Consider the following 19,758-nt stretch of genomic DNA (forward strand, 5'->3'; position numbering starts at 1 on the left):
AATTTCATATCCATGATAAAATTTATTATCTAATGTTTAACCTTTGAAATTATTCTGATAGGAAGGAGTTAATATGTCCATTTTAAAAGTTAGGTTCTGAGAAGTGGCCAAGTGTACACTCCCATTCCAGGCACTGACTTGGGCAAATCTGAATACCTCTGTCTGGAATGTTCCTTTCCCTGTGTCTTCAACAGTTCACTCTCTCACCTCTTTCAAGTTTTGCTCAAATATCACTTTCTTTTGAGGGCTTCTCTCACCATCCTCCATAAATTTTCAAATCTTATTCCTATCCCTCTATTTCCTCTACCATACCCCACTTTATTTTTTAAATTACTTACCTTTTTTATCCTCGCCTGAGGATATGTTTATTGATTTGAAAGAGAGGGAGAGGGAGGGGGAGAGGGTGAGAGAGAGAGAGAGAGAGGAGAAAGAAACATCGATCCATTGCCTCTCACATGTGCCCTGACTGGGGATAGAACCTGAAACCTAGGTGTGTACCCTGGCCAGGAATCAAATCTGCAACCTTTTGGTGTACAGGACAGTGCTCCAACCAATTGCACACTCAGCCAGGGCTAGCCCACTCTATTTTTCACTTTAATAAATACTGTATTTTCATTTTCTAAATAACCTACTTTTACATTTTATTTATTACCTGCCATTCTCTTTGCCCCCCCTTCTCCTCCCCCCCCCCACAATGTAAGCATTATCAGGCCAGAGATTTTTGTTGTTTTGTTTATAGCAATTTCCCCAGAGCCTAGAAGAGTGCCTGGCACATTGAATGAAGGACCAAGTAAATGAATGAGTGAATGAGGTTTAGTCCCATTTATCTTAGCAGAATGACTGCAGGCAAGATCATCTGTCCTTTCTCTCTTGGGAGTTGGGGCCTGGTATCTATAGGTTACATTCAGTTCTACCATTTTTATCAAGAAGCTTCTCTACTTTACAGTGAGTAAGAGATTTTCAAACAGTGTTTTTATATGTTTGTGAGTTTTTTAAATATATTGTTGCTGCTTCATTTGTTTTAATGTCATTAGTTTTCTTCATTAGAGATTAGGAGTACTGTTTGGAATGCCCCAAATAAAATTTCAGTTGCCTAAGCTGAGTCATAGAGAAGGATTTAAAATAAAACGAGAAGTTTCTTTACTGCACCTTTAAGGAATCACTGGCTTACAATGTCACACACACACACACACACACACACACACACACACACACATCCACACACTACTGCATGAGAATGGAAGGGGTGGAATAATTTTAAAACTCAAAAGATTAGTTACAGAAGGGGGTGGAACCTAAAGGTTTGAAGGATAATTGGAAAAGGAATTATATTCATCAGGATGGTTTCTTCTTTTGACCTCTATTAGCTTAAGAATTTTAATTTATATAAAAACTAGAGGCCCAATGCATGAAATTCGTGCAAGGGGCTAGCCCAGCCGTGGGCAAACTACGGCCCGCGGGCCGGATCCGGCCCGTTTGAAAGGAATAAAACTAAAAAAAAAAAAGACCGTACCCTTTTATGTAATGATGTTTACTTTGAATTTATATTAGTTCACACAAATACTCCATCCATGCTTTTGTTCCGGCCCTCCGGTCCAGTTTAAGAACCCATTGTGGCCCTCGAGTCAAAAAGTTTGCCCACCCCTGGGCTAGTCCCTCACAGCCCCGGCTTCAGGCTTCGTCCGGAAGGTCGTCCAAATGGTCGTTCCGCTGTTCAGCTGTCTGGTCTAATTAGCATCTTATGCTTTTATTATTGTAGATGCTTTAGATTTTCTGTAATGTGATAGGAACTAATTATTTTAAAATTCTAACTTTATTAATGTGAGTCTTTCTGTAACTATGGACTGGGAAGGATTTAAAGAAAGTTTGACACATACACCAATTTGTTTCATATTAAGAATCACTTAAAAATACAAATTTTGAGTACTTCTTAAGCCCTGATGGATTGTAAGTTCCAGAAGAATATGGATTTGTAATTTTCCATATCCACCGCATCTGCAGTGCCTGGCACATAGCAGGTGCTCAACAAATAATGTTGAATGAGAGAATGAAAACCTGGATGGAGGAGTCACAGAACTTTCACTTTAAAAGTCCTCTCGGTGCTTCTGCTGAAGGAGGCCCCCCCCCTCAACACAACTGAGGAGCCTTAATCTATAACTTCAAATTATTCACCATTGTATAGTAGAGGCGTCATCGCTATTGTACGTTTTTACAGTGCTTCATATTTGTCACACTTTCCTGAATTTTCTTTTCAAACATGGTTTTTTAAAATTTTGTTTTATTGCTTAAAATATTCAAACACGTTTATGGTTAAAAATCACACACAGAGAGAACATTTCAACATAAACTTAATGCACTGTTATAAAGTACACGGCCGTGTAACTACTACCGAGCAATAGAGAGGTGCCACCCTCTTGAAGCTCTCCTGTGTCTGCTCCCCATATAACAACCTCTTTCTCCCCTGAAGAAACTCACAATCGTGACTTTTCTGGCATAGAACTCCTTACTTTTTGTTTTTTACTATTTTCCCATTTAAACATGCATCTCTAACACAATAGTGTAGTTTTGTTTACATATAAATGGAATTATACAGTATGTATTATTTTGGGCCAACCGATGCTCGATCAATTCATCCACATTGCTGCGAATGTCTGAATTTGTTCGCTCTCTTGCTGTTTGCCACTCCATTGTATAAAAGGGCTAATCTGCATGACCTGTTGTTATTACTAGAAGCGAAAGTCAGAGTTTCCTTTTTATCAGCAAGAGGGAATATAGATATAGATATACAGATAGCATACTTTATGGGATATGTACAACTATGCTTTGCACAGCATACCCAACGAACAAGTTGCATTTACTAAGTAACAATTTCAGTATTTTGTGTTGATAAAGTATGTATAACTGTTGCTCAGAGCCTTTGAGTAGGCTGGCTTGATAAGAACTCCCTGCCTCTTGCTCTGAAGGTTACAGAGCCCAGGGAGTGTGTAGAGCCTAATGGGGATGAACATGGGCATTGGAGTCAGGCTACCTGGGTTAGATCACTGCCCCCTCCATTCACTGTCTCAGTGTCCTTGAGCTACTTGTTTACTCTTTCTGAACCTCCGTTTCGTTGTCTATAAAGGGGTGTTTTGTAATACCGCAGAGGATCATTACATTAATTAAAAAAGATGATGTCTGAGAAGCATTTGATTAATATTTGTCACTTGCCACATGTCAGTCATTCCGCTAAGGGCTTCTAAAGGCCTTATGTGTAATTAATTCACTTAACCTTCCTTTACTTGGAGGTGAACAAAGGAAATATGAGAAGTGCAAAGGTATGGAAGACAAAAATAACATGAGGTCTGGGTTCCTAAGGTCAAAAGAGTTCTATCCCAATTCCCCTGAGCATTTTAAAATAGCACAGAATAACCTCTACAGGTGAGCCTTGGAAGTTATGAGAGACATACTTGGAAGGGATGCTATTTTCAATGTCTTTACCTTTTTAATGAAGTGACTCATTTTATAAAGAAAACTGTCTCTTTCTTTAGTTGTTTACTTTGAACAAAGAAAATTTCTGCTGGCAGAGTTGTGTTCGATGAAGAGCTTCTTTATCTTATTCTGGTAAGTCATACGTTATAGGTCTAGAGGAATATATTAAGGAAATGAATCTCAAACAAGAGATATGATAACATGAGGAAAAGTCTTTGTTGTAGCAATAATGATAGTTAACATTTATTAGCTGCTCATGTTTGCACAGTAAACAGGCACTGGAGTAAGTACATGTGATAAAATGGTATTTTGAGATAATAACTTGTTTTCCTCTACATGTCCTCATTTCCTTTCACCTCATTAAATAAAACATCAAAGCAGAAGCAGAAATGAGGTACAGGGGGATCTCAGCACTGGCCGATGTGAACCCGCATCTCCTTTCCTCTCTCAAACAAACTGCGATTGCATAGGAGTCTATAACTGCATGTCTAATATATTAGCCATGAGCCATGTGCTATTGAGCACGTGGAATGTGACCAGTCTAAGTTGAAATGTGCTATGATTATAAAATACACACCAGGTTGCAGTAACTTAGTACAAAACTATGTAAAATATCTCATTATATACTGATTACATTTTTAAAATGGTAACATTTTGGACATATTGAGTTAAAATGAAATGTATTGTTAAATATTAGATTCATGCTAAGTAAAATAAGTCAGTCAGAGAAAGACAAATACCACATGGTTTCACTTATATGTGGAATCTAAAGAATAAAATAAATGCATAAACAAAATTGAAACAGACGTATAGATGTAGAGAGTGGACTGGTGGTTGCCAAAGGGGAGGGGGTTGGGAGATGGCTGAAAGAGGTAAAGGGATTAAGAAGTACAAACTGGTAGTCACAAAATAATAACGGGGATTTAAAGTACAGCTTAGGGAATATACAGGCAGGAGAGGCTCCAGCCACCACAGCAGCACTAAGGAGCAGTGAGCAGGTGGGCGGTAGTAAGGAGCGAGGGATCCTGGATTGCAAGAGGGATGTCCACCTGCCAGGGGGAGCGGGCCTAAGCCAGCAGGCAGACATCCCCTGAGGGGTTCTGGACTGCAAGAGGGCACAGGCCAGGCTGAGACATGCACTGGGCCTCTAGTATTGGGTGCTGAGAAGATCAGGGGGAACTCTAGGTAAACTATGTGATTGTCTAACCACGATGCTGTACACCTGAAACCCTTATGAAATAATATTGAATGTAAACTGTGATTGAATAAAATTTAAATTTTTAATAAAATTTTAATCTGGATGGGAAAAAATATCAAATTCATATGCTTCTTTTAGCTTTAAAAAATTTAAATTACATATACAACTTGCATTGTATTTCTATTAACAGCACTGGTTTGGAGCCTGGAAACCCTCAGAGAATAAGGGGGAAATCTGCCAAGGACTGAGGCTAAGTGTCAAAAGAGCCAACAGGGGTGGAAAGTTTAAAAACAAATTAAATTGAGTTATCAAAATAAAGTCCTATTTCTTACATGCCTGAGTTTTTGGGTTGACAATCATAACTGATGCCTTTGTCTGACCTTGTTTAATTCTCACAACAATCCTAGGAAGATATTATCCCTATTTTAAAGCTGAAGAAACTAAAACTGGGAAGTTAGTGGACTAACCCCAAATCGCACAGCTGGGTACTGGGCCAACGCCAGGAAGTCTTCCTCCAGAGCCTTTGTAAAGACAGCGCCCTCTGCTCCCCTAGCAGACAAAGGCTGCGGTAACATGGCTATGAAAATCGGTGCATTTGGCATGTCTGACGGACTCTATCTTCATCAAAAAACAAATAACATTTAGACTGTTAGCCAGGCTGACCGCCAAGATGGCCCAGGGCATGTTCCTCCCATGGAAAGACAATGGGAAGATTCAAATTCTAAATTTAAAAATATGTTAGGTAGTTTCAGGTTCCATTTCTAAGTATAGAAAATAACCTACATAGAGTAATATATAGGGTGTCCCCAAAAATGTATACACACACTTTGAATAATTATAAAGGCAGTGTTTATTAAAATATATTTTGTTTTCAAAGTTGAGCTATCAGCTGTTAAAGTGTGTATATATTTCTTTGGGACACTGTATAATTTTTATGTTTGTATATTTCCCCAAAGTTTAAAAACACTTCCACAAAATAAATTTTTTAAATATATTTTTTATTGACAGTATTACAGATGTCCCCCATTCTCTTTTCCCTTGCCATTACCCTCCTCCGCCCAGCCCCTACTCCCCAGACCTTCTCCTCACTATTGTCAGTGTCCATGTGCTAAACATATAAGTTCTTCGGTTTATCTCTTCTCATCCCAAGATATGTCAATCTGTTCCATGCCTCCATGCCTCAGGTCTCATTTCGTTGGTCAATTCATTTTGTTCATTAAATTCTGCAAATAAGTGAGATCATGTGGTATTTGTCTTTCTCTGACTGGCTTATTTCATTTAACATAATACTTTCCAGATCCATCCATGCTGTCTCAAAGGGTAAGAGATCCATCTTTTTTATAGCTGCATAGTATTCCATTGTGTAAATGTACCACAGCTCTTTATCCACTCATCTACTGATGTGCACTTGGACTATTTTCAAATCTTAGCTATTGTAAATATTGCTGCTATGAACATAGGGGTGCATATATTTTTTTCCTGATTGGTGCTTCAGAGTTTTTAGGATATATTTCCAGAAGTGGGATCATGGGATCAAATGGGAGTTCCAATTTTAATTTTTTGAGGAAACTCCATACTGTTTTCCATAGTGGCTGCCCCAGTCTGCATTCCCACCAGCAGTGTACTAGGGTTCCCTTTTCTCCACATCCTCACCAGCACTTGTCATTTGTTGATTTATTGATGATAGCCATTCTGATAGGTGTGATGTGGTATCTCATTGGCATTTTAATTTGCATCTCTCTGATGATTGGTGATTCTGAGCATTTTTTCATATGTCTAATAGCCACCTGTATGTTCTCTTTGGAGAAGTGCCTGTTTAGGTCCTCTGCCCATTTTTAAATTGGATTGTTTATCTTCCTTTTCTTGAGATGTATGAGTTCTTTATATATTTTGAAGCTTAAACCCTTTTCAGACGTATCATTGGCAAATATTTTCTCCCATACAGAGGATCCCCTTTTCATTTTGAGAGTGGTTTCTTTTGCTGTGAAGAAGCTCTTGAAAAAAGGAATAGAGGAAGATACAAACAAGTGGAAGTGTACGCCATGTTCATGGATTAAAAGAATTAACATCATTAAAATGTCCATAATACCCAAAGAAATATATAGATTCAACACAATCCCTATTAAAATACCAATGGTATACTTCACAGAACTAGCACAAATACTCCAGAAATTTATATATGTAACCAAAAGATACCCCAAATAGCTCCAGCAATCTTTAGAAAGAAGAACAAAGTTGGAGGAATCACAATACTAGATATTAAGTTATACTACAAAGCACTGTAATCAAAACAGCCTGGTACTGGCACAAGAATAGGCATATTGACCAATGCAACATAACAGAGAACCCAGAAATTGACCTATATCATAAAAATCAATTAATATTTGACAAAGGGTGCAAGAACATACAATGGAGTAAAGACAGTCTCTTCAATAAATGGTGTTGGGAAAACTGGACAGACACATGAAAAAATATAAAACTAGACCACCAGCTTACACCATACACAAGAATAAACTCAAATTGGATAAAAGATTTAAATGTAAGGCGTGCAACCATAAAAATTGTAGAAGAAAACATAGGCAATAAAATCTCAGATATCTCATGTAGCAGAATATTCACCAATACATCTCCTAGGGCAAGAAAAACAAAGGAAAAAATAAATAAATGGGACTACATCAAAATAAAAAGCTTCTGCACAGCAAAAGAAACCATAAGTGATTTATTTAATGAAAATTGGAAACTGAGAAAGGCTGAGTGACTTGCATAGGGTCTAACAACTCACAAGACTTATGAGTCTTAGACTAACCATCTTACCACTGCTCCATGTTATATTCCACAATGTCCCAGTAGGAAATTAGCAAGTCATTTGCTCACACATTTAAGCAGTAATTGAGAGTCTACAATTTTTAAAAAAAACCTTTAAGTATTAGAGATACAGTGATAAATTTGATAACTGCCCTTAAAGAAGAAATTTTAATGGACTTAAATATAAAGAATGATAATTTAATACACTGTGTGATAGCAGAGGGAGAGAGTAATAGGAGTCTTTGCTTGAAGGTGAAGATGGGGCAGAGGCAGATAAAAGACAGTCACAGAGATGTATCTGTGGGCCAAGGTTTGAGTGAATAGAGTTTTGAAGTGGATTAAGAAAAAAGAAGAGATTCCAAGTATGAGGACATTGGCTCTTAGGAGAGGGGGACATGAAGGAAAGTGACATGTGGTTCGTTTGGAAATATGAGCAGAAACTGGATCTCTCAGAGGGGTTTGCACCACACCCTCAGGTGAAGTCCCTGGAAACCCATTGGAGGGTTTGGGAAAAGAGTGAAAAATAAAAATCACTCTAAAGGCAAGGAAATGTGGATAATGATTATAGAGAAAAATGTCTGGAGCAAAAGGATATCATTTAGGGAGAGAGAGAGAGAAGGAGAGAGAGAGAGAGAGAGAGAGAGAGAGAGAGAGAGAGAGAGAGAGAGAATGAGAATGAATATGAGGCACTGAACTGAGAGAGGAGCCATGAGGGAAAAGAGCAGAGTACACAGATGGGTGCCTGATAAGATGCTCTGAAGGCTAATTTTATGCTTCAGGTTGACTAGGAAGGGGGTGTCAGATATTTGATTGAACATCATTTTATTTCTGGGTGTTTTTGTGAGGCTGGACTGCATAAGATTAGCATTTGAATCCAGCAGACTGAGTAAAGCAGTTAGGGTGGGCATCATCCAATCCACTGAGGGTCCAACTAGAACAAAACGCAGAGGGAGAATGCCCTATCTCTGCCTGTCTTCAAGCTGGGACTTGGTCCTTTTGTGCTCAGGCTGAAATTATACCACCAACCCCTGGGTCTCCAGCTTGCTACTGCAGATCATGAGACTTCTCAGCCTCTATAGTTGTGTGAGTCATTTCCTTATTCTCTCTCTCTCTCTCTCTCTCTCTCTCTCTCTCATATTGATAGATATAGATATAATAGGTCTATCATATACACAGATGGAGATAGATATAGATATAGATTAGATATAGATATAGAGATTAGATATAAATATAGATATAGATATTTCCTGCTGGCTCTGTTTCTCTGGAGAATCCTGACTAATACAAATGCTGGAGGAAAAGGAGAGGGAGAGGGCAATGATGACTCCAAGGTTTATGGTTTGGAGACTTAAGAGATATGAGGGACGTTGACCAATATCAGTACTGCAAAGGGAAAAAATCTCTTTCTACTGTTTAGATCAGCCGTGGGCAAACTACGGCCCGCGGGCCGGATCCGGCCCGTTTGAAATGAATAAAACTAAAAAAAAAAAAAAAGACCGTACCCTTTTATGTAATGATGTTTACTTTGAATTTATATTAGTTCACACAAACACTCCATCCATGCTTTTGTTCCGGCCCTCCGGTCCAGTTTAAGAACCCATTGTGGCCCTCGAGTCAAAAAGTTTGCCCACCCCTGGTTTAGATGCTGATAGCAGTCTTCCATTCGCCCCTCTTTTTTAGCAAGCACAAATTTATCAAAGCTACAGTTACTACAAACTCACATGCATGCATATTTAGTTCCCTTTCTCCAACTGGGTTTGACCCCCCTGCAGACTTTTCCTCACTATGTTGAGTTGATAGGACTGAATAACTGAAAGGGCTTAAGTTTTGGAATAACTATCACGTGAAATGCAGCAAACACTTGAGGGATAAAAGCACTATAAAGTCCTGGATAGATGGATATCAGTAAGAGTGAGCATGGAGAGACGTTGCTCATGAGGCAAAGAGAGAACCTCATGAGATTGTATCCCTTTCCAATTATGGCGAGACTGCTGTTGGCTCCCAGATGTACTGTGAGAGATAAGATGTCTAGGGCTTTTGTTTAAAAACACTCCTTACAAATCCCGGTTTTAATTGTACACTTGACTCCATTTAAAAGATCAAATGGGGAAATCTTGGAAAATAAGCCAAAAAAAAAATTCTATAGGTACTTGAGAGAGAAGTGGTACTTATGCTGCTGAAAGGAGCTTGGTCAGCGCCTCACTTTCTAGAAGCAAGTACGGTTGTTTGTGTATTTCCCTTCCTCCCTTTCTCTCCTGCTAATGGTTTTCTTTCATGTTATCTTCCCTTTGAAGATTTATCTGCTTGATAGAGACTCCAAAGAAGGTCAACAGGGAAAATGAGATGCTCAAAATACGTCTCAGCTGATTTTAAAAAGATTTGCAGGGCAGCACTCTGTTCACAGCAGCCATACAAAAGTTTCACGCAACTTAAGAACCAGGAATGTTTTCACTACATGCGCTACACAATATTCACTAGCCCTTCCTGTCGTAATACTGTCTGTAGGATGTGGTTTGTACATGTGAGCACATGCAGCCCAAGTGAACAGAGACCCAGTTCAGAAACTCAGTTTCTTTACAGTATGCCCTAATTTCTGTTAGGTGCTCCATCTCTGGGCCTTTAGAGATGGAATATGAGATGAAAAAGGGTTTGCAAACTATTAATAGTCTTCAAACAGAATCTTAAACTAAAGTCCACTAGCATAAATTTAATACAAGTTGAAATCTAGAATAGCTCCCTTATTCAATCCCCTTTGTCCATTGCAGGGAGAAATTAAACAAATTAATGGGACTGGTAGGGCTCCATAGAGGAAGTTTGAAAACCTTTAATTCTGACAATATGTAGAATTCATTTTATACTTCATACATTCATTCATGGTTAATAATTGTTGATATTTTTTTAAAGAACATTTTTAAAAAATATATATTTTATTGATTTTTTACAGAGAGGAAGGGAGTGGGATAGAGAGTTAGAAATATCGATGAGAGAGAAATATCAATCAGCTGCCTCCTGCACACTCCGTACTGGGGATGTGCCTGCAACCAAGGTACATGCCCTTGACCAGAATCGAACCTGGGACCCTTGAGTCCTCAGGCTGATGCTCTATCCACTGAGCCAAACCAGTTAGGGCAATAATTGTTGATATTTTGAAGCACTTTTATTTTGGGTATGGGCTAAATGCAAATATTTTGCATTCTTTTAATAATTATTTCTTCATAGAAGAAAGTATGTTTGATAAATATTACCATGTGCCCAGTTGGTAAAATCTGTTAAAATTATTGCCCAAAATGTGTGATCAGGATTTTGATGAATTAACTGCTATGAGAAAGTCATTTGGACTTATTCATTTCTGGAGAATGCATGCAAACACACACACACACACACACACACACACACACACACACACACACTTTTGAATAAATGGAAGAAGTTAAGAATCATTGGAGGCCAAGAACAAAGCAGAACAAATGAGTCCGTGAAGGAAAAATGACGCTGAAACTGCCACGCGCCCTAAGTGCACACAGAGGGCCTGTGACCAGGAGCTCCCACACAAAGAAGCCAGCAAGAGGAAGAGGGCTGTGATCTAAGCATGGGGTTGTGCAGGGGAGACAGCTTTAGTCTTGCCCACATAAAGCCAAACACAGGAAGGTGTGTACTTGCAAAAGTCAAATGATAAATTTTCAGAAAATTGGCAAGCTGGCTGACTTCACATTGGTGGCTTGAAATGAACTGTGACGAGAGTATTCACCCCACAGAAATCCACCATAGGTTATAAATCAGCTCCCCTCTTTTTTTCCCCCAGACAGTCATTTGCTAAACATTTACCAGTACATACTGGCTCCTTTATTATAAAAATCATAGCTTAAACTAAATGAAAATATCCACAGGGAGGCAAATAGCACAGGAAAATGTCTGTCTTACACTGAGCTCTGGGTAGAAGTGAAAAAACACACACCCAAACCAAAAAACCTCTGAGATGGCAAAGTCGCCTTTGACTCTCAACATAGATGGTCCTGAATGCATATGATTTTCATGATTAAAAAGGAAAAAAAACCTAAGGCAAAATTTTTAAGTTAAAATTTAGGATCAAATTTTAAGTTAAAATCTAGAGCTGGGTCAATTGAGGTATAAGATGAACCTAGAATATCTTGTGCCAGAAAGTAAGAAGGTGATCAATGAATGACAAGGACATAGCAAAATGACATAGTCCAGTTTAAAAGGAGCTCCGGGTTAAATCTGGGACAATTTGTCATATTAATCCAATGGGATATTATTTAGAAATAGAAAGGAATACTGGTACATCCAATAACATGGATAAATCTCAAAACGCATCATGCTTAATGAGACCAAAGGAGACATTAAGACTGCATATAATATAATTCCACTTAAATAAAACATTAGAAAAAGGAAAAACTGGAGTGACAGAAACACATCAGTTATTGCCAGGGGTCAGTTGAGGGGCAGTGGATTCACTCTAAATGGGCAGAGGGAACTTTTTAGGATGATGGAGTTGTTTTGTAGTATGATTGTCATGGTGGCTTCCTCAATGAAGCTGACGAAAAGGGGGGAAAGGAAAGCTGGTGTCACTGTATTAACAGCGAACAAGGTGGGCTTTACAGCAAGACGCTAGAAAGAAAGAAGGAAATTTCATTATAATGAAGGGATCAATCCGCAAGGAAATGTCAGAATCCTAAAGTCGTATTTCCCAAATAACATAGCTTCCCCATATGGATAAAGCAAAAGTTCTGAGAACCAGAAGGTGAAATGGGTAATTCCACAATCATAGTGAAAGTCATCACTGTCTTTTCCACTGGCTTTTAGAGCAAATACACTTCCCACACATTGTTTGTAAAGTAACAAACAATTGATAACAAATCTGACCTTACGAATACCCAGGCACTGCAGCATACACATTCTTTTCATGTGCATTTGGAATATTAATAAAAATCATATTCTAGGTCAAAGAGCATTTCTCAACATTTTAGATAACTAAACTCTTTCACAGGATGTTCTCTGAACACAGTGAAAATAAGCTAGAAAAAATGTTGAGAAAAGATAACTGGAAAATCCCCAACTACTTGTGTAATAAAGAGTATATCTGATCTCTTTTTGTTGGTTCCTGGTTCAAGGCACAGAGCTTCAAAAAACCCTTGGAATCTCCTGATAAGATGGCCCCTGTTATTCATAGTGAGTCACTTTGACTATACGTGAGTTTATGCTATGAGATGACTCATAGTGAGCCCTTAAAGAGTGTCAGGGGAGCAACGGGCCATGGCAGAGAAACTAAGACCGAATTAGAGGCTTAGAATTCTCAGCCCATCCCTCTACTCCAGGGAGGAGAGAGGACTAGGGATGGAGTTCAATCATGTGGACAATAATTTAATCCATCATGATCATATAATGCAAACGTGATTAAAAACTCTGAACACACGGCTCGAGGGAGCTTCCTGGTTGGTACCTAGAGGGTGGCTGCAGGCCGACTCCACGGGGACAGAAGCGCCTGCATTCGAGGCTCTTCCAGTCTTGCCCTATGTACCTTCTCACCTGGCTGTTTGTATCCTATGTAATAAAGTAGTAATTGTCAGGATAGTGCTTTCATGAGTTCTATGAGTCCTTCTAGCAAATGGTCACATCTGAGGGTGTTATGGGAAGCCCTGAATTTGTAGCCAGTCAGGCAGAAGTGGAGGTAGGTTTGGGAAACCCCGGACTTCCAGTGAGCATCTGAAATAGGGCAGGCTTGTGGGACTAAGTCTTTAACTTGTGGGGGTCTGTGCTAACATTGTGTAGTTAATGTCAGAATTGAATTGAATTGTACAACACCCAGATGATGTCAGAGAATTGAGGTCAGAAAGTAACTTGAAGTTAAGAAATATATCTCAATAATTCTTGAATTAAAAACAGTATTGGGTTTTTAAATATTGGGAAATATTTTGAACAAAATTAAAACGAAGAACAAAATATGGCTCACCATGAGTCATATCATATCTCACAGCATATTAAAACTTACAGGATGCAGCTAAGGAGTGCTTAGAGAAAATTTAATAGAAAAATATTAAAATAGAAGAAAAAGGGTTGAAAATTATCTAAATTTTCATCTCAGGAAGTTAGGAAAGAATGGTAAATCAAAACCAAAGTTGTAGAAGAAAATAAGTAGTAAAATTACAGAGAAAAACAAAAAAATAGTTTTAAAAGCCATGTTATAGAGGAAAAAATTTTAAGCTAAAAGTTTGTTCTTTGGAAAGATCAATAAAATTAATAAAACCTACAAGGACTGGTCAAGAAAAAAGAGAGAGAAAATACAAATTGACAAAAGAAAGAAAAAATAGGTGATGTCACTATAGCTCCTACAGAGACAAAAACAAATGAATATTATGTACATGATAACAAAGTATTTGACAATTTAGATAAAATTAGAAAATTCCTATAAAATGCAACTTTTCAAAACTCTCAGAACAAAAAGAGAACTCCAAGATAAATCGCATTCAAGTCTGCAAACATTTTAAATAAATTGTTAAAATTTAAATATATAATATATTTTAATGTACATTATATTATATATACTATGAATTATCTATCATATATTTTATATACTATAATAGATATTATGTGTAATAGGTAATATATATGTTATATATATGTATGTATGTATATATATATATGATATATATATATATATACACACACACACACATATATAAGACCAATCTCAAAGAAATTCTTCCAGAGAACAGGGGAAAAAGGGAGTCTTCCTAATTAGTCTTATGAAGACACAATGATTAACTGTAATGTGGAATTCTGGATGGGACCCTGGAGCAGGAATGACATTAGGTAAAAACTAAGGAAACCTGGATAAACTATGAACTTTCATTAATAATGTTTTATCAGTGTCAGTTCACTAATTACAATAAATGTACCATATTAATGTAAAATGTCAATGACAGGAAAAACTGAGGGAGGAGGTCTATGGCAACTTTCAGTGTTTCATTTTCTCAAAATTTCTGTAAATTTAAAACTTCTAAAACATATAGTCCATTAAAAAAAACTTAGGGGAAAAGAAAATACTGTATAAATATAATAAATACATGGATTATGCAATAAAATGACAGCCTTTATATTAAGATGACTACCAAAAACAAATATACAAAAGTAGATTTTTTAAAATATGTTTTATTGATTTTTTACAGAGAGGCAGGGAGAGAGATAGAGAGCTAGAAACATCGATGAGAGAGAAACATCAATCAGCTGCCTCCTGCACATCCCCCACTGGCAGGCCGACGCTCCATCCACTGAGCCAAACCGGCTTCGGCACAAAAGTAGATTTTAAGGCTGAAGAGCATGATGGGAGTTAAAGAGGGTCAGCGTATAATGATAAAAGCTTCAAATCACCAGAAGGATAGAGCACTTAAAATGTAAATTCAAACATCTGAAGCAAAATTTGACCAAAGTATCAAATAAATATATAAACTCACCATCATAATGAGAGACATTCACTCACTTTTCTCAGTAATTGATAGATCAAGTAGACAATTAAGTCAGTACGAATATAAAATATTTGAAAAACATAATAATAAACTTGATCTAATGCATATGTATAGAGCACTGTACCCAGTAACTGGAGATCATACATTCTTTTTAAGCACACAGGGGACCTAAAACTGGCCACATATTGAACTATAAAGCAAGCCAAAGTAAATTTTAAAAATTAGTCTCATACAGATCACTTTCTGGCTCCAGCAGAATTAAATAAGAGTTCAGTAACAAAAAAAATAACTTAAAATTTCATATCTGGAAAAAATTTTTTAAGACCTTTAAATAACTATTGAGTAAAAAAAAAATCATAACATTTATCTATCAATCAAATGTGTGAAGCAGCTAAAGTAGTAATTAGAGATATGTACAGAAATTGATAAAGTAAGGAATAAAGATATAATAGATAAAATCAACAAAGCCAGGAGTTTATTTGAAAATATTAATAACACCAACAAAATACTGTTAATAATGATCAAAAAATAAATATAGAGAGCAAAACCACCAATACTAAAATTTTTAAAGAACATACCTAAAACACAGCAGATTAAGAAGGTAAGAAATTACCAGGAATAAGTCTGTGCCAATAAATTTAAAGTTTTATTTGAAAAACTGACTCAAAAAGAGAAAAATATATATTATTCTATAACCACTAAATAAGTAGAATTCATATTTTAAAATCTTCCTTTGAAGAAAACTGTAGGCCTGGATGGTTTTAGAAGGTTAGTTTTACCAAAGATTCAGGAATCAGATAATTACAATCTTATACAAAATTTTCCAGAGACTCAGAAAAGAGGGAATGCTCTCCAACTCATTCTGAGGCCAGTGGTACTTTACCAAACTGGAAAGGACAGTATGAAAAAGGAAAGTTAAAGGTCAATCTCACTCCTGAACACAGATTTTTTTTTAAATGTGAAACAAAATATCAGCAAATTAAACCCTGCATAATATGGAAAGGAAAATACTTCATCGGCAAGGATGGTTCATCCTAGGAACGCAAAGTCATTTTAACATTAGACAATGTGACAGTGGCGGGGGTGGGGGGAGAGGGTTGGTTAAACCTCTGTTAAACTCACTCTTCCAAAGTAAAAATTGAAATTGGACCTTCTCTTGCACAGAATTATTGCACAGTAGTAAGTTCTGTGCAATACCATTAAATGTCCCCGAGGAAACAGCATTTTCAGACATTATAGTATCTTTATATCTATCTGTTTGAGGAATTAAAATGCTATCCTTCCTCAGGTTCCCTCATCAAAAGCATATTCCTCACCAAAATTCCAGTGTCTATTATCCACCATTAGAGACCATGACCTTGACTTAAAGGGACCATTTCCACGAACCTCTTATTAAATGAGTTATTATTAGCCTGTGAGCACATACCAGTTTGCTAGATTGCTTTCCCCGTAACAGCTAGCTGAGATCTAGACTCAGAGGGAATGGGACATAGGAATGGAAGTTCCAGTGGGAGGAGAAAGAGAAGAGTTTCAGGAAATCGGGCCCTTCAGGGGATAAACATACCAAACTCAGAAGCACCATTGTACTGGCATCTCCCTGAGCTCACAGCTATAGTCACAGGGTGAGTGGGTGCCTTGGCTAACACCAATATTCAAAAGAGTATTTGGTCCAGATGTAGGATCTTGCACATCACATCAGATGAAGAAACGCACTCAATAGGAAAGGAAGTGGAAGTGTGGTGGTGGGCCTGTGATCTCAGGACCACAGCTCATCTCGCATCTGCAATAACCCAGAAGCAGCCGGCCTGATGGGATATAGGACCGAACCACCTGATTGTAGGCGGAGCTGAGGCTCCAGCCTGGAGACAACATTCCAAGGATGGGGCATCATCCTTCAGAATGTAGTATATTCTCCAAATCAACACCCCAGACATGGTGCTGTCTCCCCAAAAGGTAGAACAAAGGTAGGGAAGAAGCAGGGTTCTGACTCACCTTCACTCCCCGTGACTCACCTGGACAATTTGTTCTACTTACCAATGCCCATCTGGAGTGCCTGCTTCCAGTGGGCGAAAGCTTTCATCAGAGAACACAGCGAGTGTCTTATTGAACTTTAAGCTATGGCTGCTGCCAAGACTCTTCAGGATCCTTGTGCCAGGAGACCAGCAGGCTAGGGGAGGAGCTACAATCCTGGCAAGGGAACACTGACCCTGATTATCAGAAGGAGTGGGGCTGCTGATACATGGGGACAGAGAGGAAGACCTTGGCGTCCAGATGATCCACTGGACATCTCTTGACACACTAAAGCAGCGGTTCTCAACCTGTGGGTCGCTACCCCTTTGGGGGTCCAACGACCCTTTCACAGGGGTCGCCTAAGACCATCGGAAAACACATATTGGTTTTGTGATTAATCACTATGCTTTAATTATGTTCAATTTGTAACAATGAAAATACATCCTGCATATCAGATATTTACATTATGATTCATAACAGTAGAAAAATTACAGTTATGAAGTAGCAACGAAAATAATTTTATGGTTGGGGGTCACCACAACATGAGGAACTGTATTAAAGGGTCGCGGCATTAGGAAGGTTGAGAACCACTGCACTAAAGGGACAAGTGAAGCAGACACAGCTTGAGAAGAGCATGGTAACCAGGGATGAAGGTCTAGATGGGTGAGTGTAGTTGGTACTGTGGGTCCCTGCACAGACTTCCCCCTTCAGGATTGAGTCAGACATGCCCCTGACAGCTGAAAGCTAAGCCCCTACCTGGAACCTGTCTCAAAGGAAGCTGCCTTGCCCAAGGCTCTCCCCTGCATGTTGCCTATGTCACATGACTGACTGATGATGTGTGGTGTACAAAGGCCTGGCCTCTTTTCCTCAACTCTGCAGGACTGACTGCTTAGCTCTAAATAGTCCTTTTTTTGTGATCCCATCACAGTTCGACTTTCTCCTTTGGCCAAATCCTATGGTCTTTGTTCCTCATAGCTGTTTTTCCTAGGGCACCCCAATAAACTTTGTACACTCGAATATTTCTTGAAAGAATGCAGAGCACAAGTGTCCTTCTGTAGTGTGGGGATGAGATGCTTGAATATTTATACTAATAAAAGGGTAATATGCTAATTAGACCGGACATCTTCTGGACGTCCTTCTGGACAAAGCCACGGTGGCAGGGGCCGAGGCAGAGGTGGTTAGGGGCGATCAGGCCGGCAGGGGAGAGCAGTTAGGGGGTGATCAGGTCAGCAGGCAGAGCTGGTTAGAGGCAATCAGGTCGGCAGGGGAGCAGTTAGGGTCATCAGGCCGGCAGGCAAAGGTGGTTAGGGGCGATCAGGCAGGCGAGTGGTTAGGAGCCAGTGGTCCCGGATTGCGAGAGGATTGTCCAACCGCCAGTTTAGGCCCGATCACGCAGGGCCTAAACTGGCAGTCGGACATCCCCCAAGGGGTCCCAGATTAGAGAGGGTGCAGGCTGGGCTGAGGGACACCCCATGCACAAATTTCATGCACCGGGCCTCTAGTGCAATATAAAATAGAATGACATCTTTTTACATAAGCAAACCTTCCAAATCGACATACTTTGATCGATAACAAATGAGCATATGGATATTTGAGTCAGGACTCATTCAATCTTTCATTAACAAAAAAACACATTTTAAAAATCATCTATTATATATAGAACCATTTCAAGTTATGGGGATGCAGAGATGATTTATACATAGCCTCTAACCATAAGGAGCTTACAATCAAATGCAAAAAGATAGAAGTATATGGGGAACTTATGTATGCTAAAATAGTGTTGACACAGAAAAAAACAGCATGGAGAAGTCACATGCTGGAATTTAGATCACTTCTAGTTGGGTATATAGGTAAGTTTTCTTGCAGAAGATGAAATTTGAGCTGCCACTAGGGAAAAAGGTATGAGTTGGATAGGTGGCGAAGAGGTAAGTGCGCCTGAGCGGAGAGAACTGAAGGAGCAAAGGTGTCAAAGTGTTGCAATATGGGGCTTATGTAGGTGATGGTAATGGTTGATTTGGCTGGGTTCTGGTTACTTGGAAGAAAGATGTGGTGGAGAGCCTGGAAAGACAGCTTGAGAATGTATTGTAAAGGACTTAGAATGCTAGTTTGAAAATATTAAATTGTATTTGACAATAGAGAATCAAGGAAAATTTGAGCAAGTGAGTAATGATCTCAGATCTGTGTTTTAGGAAGATTAGCCAATGACCTGTCATCAGGCGGTGCGAATTCCATTCCAGCCTCTTCTAGCTGTGTGTTCTTGAATAAACCATATACCCTGTCTCTGTTTTGGATTCCTCATCTGGAAATAGGGCTGGGGTTCAGTTACTTTTCTTAAACAAAGAGATGGCTTACTGACAATAAGATGATAGGGAGTGATGTGTCTATAATATGTGTTGATAATTTATTGTCTGGTTATTAACAGATTTTTCTATCTTGATAGAACCAAACTGTGGAGGTGATCCCTCCCTTCTCCCAACCTGAGACCTCAGTGAATATAGTGAGTGGTTCTGTTCAGGAAGGAACTCTTAGTCCCAAACGTACGTGTGTGTGTGTGTGTGTGTGTGTGTGTGTGTGTGTGTGTGTTTTGGTGTCACTAGAGGGAGGTGGTAGAGGTAAGAGAGGACTTGACTGGTTTTCAGTAAAAACAGCTCCCTTATATTACAGATTTATTATTTTCCAGACACAATGATAATTGCTTTAAACATATTTTCTCATTTAATCAACACAATAATCTTATAAGAAGGGTTCTTTCTTACAAGAAAAGTTCCTGTGGAGACATTGGGCCACTTGTCCATG

At 38.6% G+C, this 19,758-nt stretch overlaps 1 pseudogene; it reads left to right on the top strand.

The window, feature by feature from the left end:
• The window catches only part of LOC106698725, a 115,021-nt pseudogene that overhangs the window by 35,254 nt on the left and 60,009 nt on the right, over nucleotides 1–19,758 (top strand).

The sequence above is a fragment of the Myotis lucifugus genome, unplaced genomic scaffold (assembly GCF_000147115.1).
Source record: "Myotis lucifugus unplaced genomic scaffold, Myoluc2.0 scaffold_221, whole genome shotgun sequence".
NCBI classification, from domain to species: Eukaryota; Metazoa; Chordata; class Mammalia; order Chiroptera; family Vespertilionidae; genus Myotis; species Myotis lucifugus.